This window comes from Benincasa hispida, chromosome 11 (assembly GCF_009727055.1).
Source record: "Benincasa hispida cultivar B227 chromosome 11, ASM972705v1, whole genome shotgun sequence".
In the NCBI taxonomy this organism is placed as follows: domain Eukaryota; kingdom Viridiplantae; phylum Streptophyta; class Magnoliopsida; order Cucurbitales; family Cucurbitaceae; genus Benincasa; species Benincasa hispida.
In genome coordinates, this window is record NC_052359.1 from 60,605,503 (window position 1) to 60,613,520 (window position 8,018).

An 8,018-nucleotide genomic window follows, 5' to 3' on the forward strand; every position below is an offset into this window, starting at 1 on the left:
ACTATTTCTATGCATTAAAAATGAAGTAAAATAGAAATAAAGGGACCAAAATGATCACTTTTTTAAAATGTGAGGATCAAAACAAATATTTTGAAAGTACAAGGACTAAAATGAACCAAAGTTGAAAGTATAAGAACAAAAATGAACAAATACTAAAAATACAGGGAACCAAAATAGTATTTAAAGTGCAAGTAGATTAAGTACTTATTTGACATAAAATTAAAAGTTTAAGGACATATTATTTATTTTATTTTATTTCATTTTTAAAGTCGATGAACTAAATTTATAATAAAATCACTTTATGTCTCAATGAGTTTGGATTTTGTTATATTTTGGTCAAATTTTTTAATTGTTAATTTTGTTGTGAACTTGAGTAGAACAACAGGAACACGAATACCAATATAATATAATATAATAAATAAATAAATAAATGTTAACATAAAGTAAACATAATATATAAGTAAATTAAGTAAAATAAATGAACAAGATATGAAATAAGAAAATTCTCTAAAATCTCCAGTTTCTCCAATTTTCATGAATTTTGCCCGATGTGTGTCTTTTAAAACCCACGAAATGCCACTATTTATAGAAAGTGGATTACATACACACTAATAATGTATAATGTTGAGACACATAGACAACATTTTGAGAAATGGGGGCATGATATATGGTCGATGGACACTAAGCATGAGCATCTAATGGTCATCTACTATCATAACATTTATAATGCTCCCCCTTAGATGCCCATTATATATATAAAATATGTCTCCTTAAAACCTTATTAGGAAAAAATCCAAGGGAGAAAAAAATCATAGTGAAGGGAAAATAGTACATATTTCATATAATTTATACTCCTAAAAAGTATATTTACTCCTCCCCATGGAAACATTGCTTGAGATCTCTGAGTCGCCATATTCCAATGTTGTGCACTAGTTTTTCAAAGATTGCGGTTGGTAATATCTTTGTAAATAAGTTTGCCATGTTATTTTTTGAACAAATTTGTTGTACAGTGATGTAGTCATACAAGATCGTAAGCATAGAAAAGTTTTTGTGAAATATGTCTTGTTCTATCTCATTTAATATATCCTATTTTGATTTGGGATATACATGTTTTGTGTCTTCGTATAATAAGTTTCATAAATGTGTTGAGTCATTAATCTTAGCCATACACATTATCTATTAACCTCGTGAATTGCAAGAATTTCAACACGATTTTAGGAAGTAACCGTTATGGTCTGTTTCACTGACTACCACGATACATAATTCTTCCAAATGTGAATAGATAACCTGTTTGAGATCTAGCTTTGTGTAGTTCAGATAAGTATCCAAAATCTGCATAACCAACCCGATCAAAATTCGACTCATTTGAATAAAACAAACTCATATCGATCGTTCCTCAAAGATAACGGAGTATATGCTTAATTCCGTTCCAATATCTTTTTATTGGAGAAGAACTATATCTTACTAATAAATTTAGTGAAAATGCAACATCTGGTCTTATATTATTAGCAAGATACATAAGTGCACCAATTGTACTAAAATATAGTACTTCAGGACCAAGAAGTTCTTCATTATCATCTCGAGGTCAAAATATATCTTTCTTCATATCTAGTAAACGAACTTCAATTGGAATGTTCAATGGATGTGTTTTGTCCATGTAAAATATTTTCAAAACTTTTCCTATATAAGTTGACCAATGAACAAATATCTCACCTGTTAAATGCTCAAATCGAAAGCCAAGGAAAAATTTTGTTCTTCCGAGATCTTTCATCTCAAATTATTTCTTAAGATATTCTATTACCTTTGAAAGCTCTCCAGAAGTTCCAATTATATTTAATTCATCAACATATTATAATAGCAAATCTTGACAGTGATTTTTTTATGAAACACATGGACATATTGGATTATTTTAATATCCTTCTTTCAACAAATATTCACTCAAGCAATTGTACTACATCGTCCTGATTGTTTCAATCCATACAATGATCTTTGTAACTTTATTAAATACTCCCGGAAATTTGATTTATATGTTTCAGGTCCTTAAGTCCTTCTAAGATTTTCATATAAATATCATTATCAAGAGATCCATATAAGTATATCGTGATTACATCCATTAGATGTATGTCCAGATTTTCATACATAGTCAAGCCAATTAATTATCTTAGTTTAATTGCATCCACCACTGGATAATATGTCTTTTCATAATCAATACTAGGTCTTTATATAAAACCTCGTGCGACTAGTCTTTCTTTATATATTGTGACCTCATTATTTTTATTTATTTTCCTCACAAATACCCATTTTTATCCCACAGGTTTGATACCTTCTGGTGTTCGGACTACTGGTCTAAAAATATGACGTTTTGAAAATGAGTTTAATTATGTCTTGATTGCTTCTTTCCACTGAAGCAAATCTTTTCTACATCGACATTTTCCAACAAACTTTGGTTCAGGATCCTCACTTTTAGATATATATTAAGAGCAACATTACGCAAAAATATTGTCAATAACTCCATTAGTTCGGTTTCATCTTTTTCTTGTCATGACATAGTTTATTGAAATCTTATAATTATCTTTAGGTATTTCACCTTCCCCACTAGTCGTGTCAAGGATTTCTTCATGGGTATTTACATCCTCAACCAAGTCCTCTTCACTATTAATTATTTTTCTTTTTCGAGGATTTTTATCGTTGCAACCCACTGGTCTACCACGCTTCTAGCGTGTTCCAGACTCATTAGTAACAACTTGCTGTGTTAGGATATCAAATTTCAATGGAACATTTGCAGCTGGTATATGTGACTTAGTTACTTTCTTTGCATCTATAAATGCATCTGGTAACTAATTTGCTATATTTTGTAAATGAATTATTTTCTGAACTTTAAGTTCACATTGATCTATATAGGGATCTAAATGAAACAATAACGATATATTCCATGTAATTTCTTTTTCCAACTTCTTAAATCATCCCCCTAATGTTGGAAAATTTGTCTCATTAAAATAAAAATCAGCAAATCGTGTAATAAATACATCATCCAGGAGTTCAAGATATTTAATAATTGATAGGGAATCATATCCAATATATATTCTTAACCTTCTTTGAGGACTCATCTTAATATGTTGTGGTGAAGCAATTAGAACATATACTGCACATAAAAAAAAAATTCTCAAATGGTAAATATTTGGCTCATGGTCATAAGCTAATTGTAATGGCGAGTACTTATGATAAGATACTGGTCTAATGCGTACAAGTGAAGTTGCATGCAAAATAGCATGTCCCCATACAAATGTAGGAAACTTAGCTCTTATAAGCAATGGTCTAGCAATTAAATGTCACCGTTTTATGAATGATTCTACTAAACCATTTTATGTATGAACATGAGCTACAGGATGTTCAATACTTATCGCAATTGGCATACAATAATTATCAAAAGCTTGGGATGTAAATGTTGGGTTTTATGCCCTAAAACTCGTAGATAGTAAATGTTATTAATTGACTGTCATTAATAATGAGTTATCGATGTTAGTTCAATAAATGTTATTGATTATGTTGTATTTTATTTTGTCTTAATAACCCTAAATCCATTCAACTAACTTTCAGGATTGCCTTATGAGTTGAATTTTATGTGGAGACATATAAGGATCAATGTTCAAGAAATAGCCTAGAAAATCTATAGTATAGGGATAAGGCTAGGTACCTTAGCCTTATCCTGGTGGCACTATGGATACGACCCACTTTGTATTTGATACAAACACAATGATCCAAAACGTTTGTGTAGGTGATACGCGAGTGGATGTATCCTATGCACTGAGTTTGCATAAGATTGGACTACGAAATAGTAACCACTAGATGTAGTGTCATTAACTAGTTAGGTTCCTATTTTAATTGGATGACCTAAGTAACTTAGTCTGAATCCTTAGTGTATTATGAACTCCTATTCACAAGGTATGGTCCTTTGATTTGTATGAGAGAGTGGCCGGTTCGCCGACTCAACATGCCTACAATTTGGGAGACAAGACCGAGTGGGGAGCTATGAACATAATAATACAAAATGGAATTCACTCTTTCCCACTTCAGGGTAAGTAGAGGAGTGTTCCCTTAAGTGATGTCTCCAAGACTTAAACAAAGGGCTCCACCCTCTCATTGGCTCGAGAGAGATTTCTGTTTATTGGTTGGACTATAAACAAGTTTTTTATTAGAAGAGCACTGGTACTTAAGGAGTCAGAGGTAACCTAAGGGTAAAACAGTGATTTGACCCAATTGACATTACGAACACTCGTGAAGGATTGACTTGCTGTTATTGGTCTATATCCATGGACACAGTAATATATCTATAGTGAGAAGAGTGCAGTTGTGGGTCTTTATTGAAATGTACCCATAGTTAACGAATATTGATTAATTTGATTAATTAGTTTAGCCAATTAATCTCATAGTTGGAGCGTCTGATTTGCAGGTCTACCAGGTCCCCTTATTAGCTCACTGAAGGATATTAAAGAGGAATGATTTGAATTGTTCAAATCAATTTGAGCAAACTATATTAATATGATTAATATGTAATTGATTATGGATGTGATCTATAATTTAAATTAAGTTGGAAAGAAACATTTGAATGAGATTCAAATAATTAATTCTAGTGAATTAGATTTACAAAGATTAATAGAGAGGTATTGCACAAAGACATATGATGTTTATGATAATTAAATAGATATGTTAAGTTGGATTTAATGTATAAAGGATTATTTAATTAATATGCTAATTAATTAGATGAGTGTTATTTAATTAATTGTGCACAAGGATAAATTGGGAAAATTTTGAAGAAGGGGCTAACCATTTTCCATATAAAGTCTTTCTTACGACCTTTTTAGGGTAATTCCATTTTGCAATTTTTATCCTAACCACCAATGAAATCCTCTTTACTCTCTCCAAAGAATTCTCTCCTCTTCACTTTCTTCCAATAGTTGGATACCACCTAGCCTTCTTTTAGACTCTTAGAGAATAACAAGGTTATTCTTGTGGTTGTGTTCAATATTGTTCGAGGAGATGTTCGTGTTCGAGATCGTATTCGTTGGAATAGCGAGAGGATCGTTGTAGAAGCTTGGGAATCTTCGAAGGTAAGAATGGTTATTCCTTCTTATTTGCCTTTTCTCAAGCATGCTTTTAACATGTTTATCTTTCTATATTCTTTTTAGAATACTGTTTTTTGTTTCTTTAAATGGAATTTCGAGATGCAAGACGTTCACATGCTTCCATTGGAGATTCGATCCCAACAACTGGTATCATAGTCAATTTTTTACATCTTCATTCTTCATATTTTTTAAGCAAAAATCAGTTTAGAGGTGGGGTTTTAAATCTGCATTTTAAATGAAGGTTTGCAAGATTGGACGTTTCAATTTTGGCACTTAGATTACCTTTTAATGTGATTAAAATGCAATGGCCCGTTGTATTTTTGGGCATTTTAATTTTTGCTTTGAGTCTTTAAGTCCGTGTCAATCGATAGAGCAACTATTGTTGAAGAGATCGGGAGAAACAAAGGTGTTCGAGGCAAGTTCGGAGCAAAAATGCACAAAAAGGGGTATTCTGCCTTACAACGTCTCGACACTACAATCACAGTGTTGCACCGCTACGAGGTGAGGTGCAACGCGAGGAAGTCATAATGTCGGGATGCTATGAACTTTGATGGATCTATGGTTGAGCACACGTGAGGAGGTTGTGGCTGAAGCTGTTTTTTTTTTTTTTTTTACCTAATTTGCTTATGTAATTAATTAGTATTAACTAATTAAATGATATAATAGTTATATTAATTTTGCATTAGAGTGCCAAAATTGATCCAATTTTTTCTTTTTAAATTAATTTAATTATACATTGGATGTATATTTAGATTAATGTTTGAATACATATTACATATTGTATGTCATATAAATTCAAAAAATTTCTACCTTAGGATAAACATGTACATGCATCATAATTAAATATAAGGGCTATATTTTATGGATGCATGATTATAAGTGTACGTGCATTCTTATAACATAATATAAGTGTTATGTTATAAGGACGTATGATCACATTAAGCATGTTCATGCATCATGCTATGTTATAATTATTATAATGAATGGTGGAATGATGTATGTGAATGCTTGATTTTCATGTATGATTAATATAAGTACTATATTTATCAAATGAAATTGAAATTTGTATTGAGCATGGTATTACTTAGATAAATATAATTGTTGTATTTAACCAATGTCATTAGATGTAAATTTATAGGTTTTAGTAAAGTATTAAAATATAAGTGTTATGTTTTTAATGAGATAGATTAAAATCTATAATCAAGATTTGCATGCAAATATAGGTCCAAATTAATTTTCAATGGTTTAAAATTAATTCACCTAGACTTATGTTGGAAGTTTTTCTACTGAGATTAGAAACAGATTAATCTTTTAATTTATTTTAACAGGATTAAAATGAATTTCGTTAAAAGATTAATGTATAAAATAATTGCCATAAATGACCTTTGTTTGAGGAACGTTCTGTCTAGGCGGGGATATTTAAGTTGACAGAAATGGAACACCTCCACCTGGGAACCAATCTAGGAGGTGAATTGAGAAAATATTTTATAAGCATGCAATAAATGATTGATTTTATTAAAGAGTTTAATGAATGAAATTAGGTATTGTTAAATCATTCAATATAAATATTATATTGAGCAAATTAAAAGGATTTAGCTAAATTCATTAGCCCGTTTTTAACTAAGTATAATAAAATCCTAAACATATTAGAATACTTTAGTGGGAGGAAATTGGTATATATGATATATCAAATTTCCGTTCTTGCCTCCTTAAGAGTTCACACCGTGAGATCCATGCTTGACTTGTGTCGCCCTGGGCATAGCCTCCCTTCGGAAAGTGTTTGCATCGGTCAATAGCAAGGCGAATAAGGAAAGTGTTTATAGTAAGTGGGAGAGGGATGTGTGTCAATGTATCCTATGGTCTCTTCCATTGGGTTGCACCGTGAGATTCCTATGGTCCGCTTGCGTGTCGTCCCAGACCGACCATCCTTTCGGAGGGTCTAATCATATGAGTTGGAACAATGCAAACTCCAACAATGGATAGAGTTTCTTAGGTTAATCTTTAACCGTTTTATTTTCTTTCAGCAGTCTGTTGAAGCGTACCTCTATGATCCAAAAATGAGAGGCTCACACTTACAGGATAAATTAAGCTAGTTAATAAATCCTTGACCGAAAAACGACAGCTAAAAACTATAGGAATAAAAGTTATTCTGGTATTAGTGATTAGCTGAGATTGTCTCAATTCAGGGGAGGAGTAGTTGATCACCCTTCGGTGATTGTTGCTCTAAACCTCTGAAGTATCATTGCAAAAACTAAATCAATAGTTTAATTAGGGTTCTATGATTATACGTGTTTTTAATAAATTGATTGGATAATTAAGTAATGGGTTAAGACAAATATAACTAATACGATCAATTGTTTGTTATTCATTTCAGCATATCTTCCTTAATCATTTTCCTTGCTTAAAATTGAAAAATTAATTAGTGGAAACCATGCGACATGGAAATCTAACCTAGATACGATTTTGGTTATTGATGATTTACAGTTTATCTTGACGGAGGAATAACCTCTAGTCTCCACCCGCAATGCATCCCAAGTGTTGAAGGATGTTTATGACTGTTGGACAAAGGCTAATGACAAGGCCCGAGTTTGCATCTTGGCAAGTCTGTCTGACGTTCTTAACAAGAAGCATGAGGTCATGGTGTCTGTGCGTCAGATTATGGCTTTCCTCCAGGAGATGTTTGGACAACCGTCCATTCAGATCCGGCATAAGGCCCTCAAGTACATTTATATTGCACGCATGAAGGAAGGTTAGTCAATGAGAGAACATATTCTTGACTTGGTGGTCCAATTTAATGATGCCAAAATGAACGGTGTGGTCATTTACGAGCAAAGTCATGTGCCTTTATTTTGGAATCTCTTCCGAAGCGTTTCCTTCAATTCTATATCAATGCGA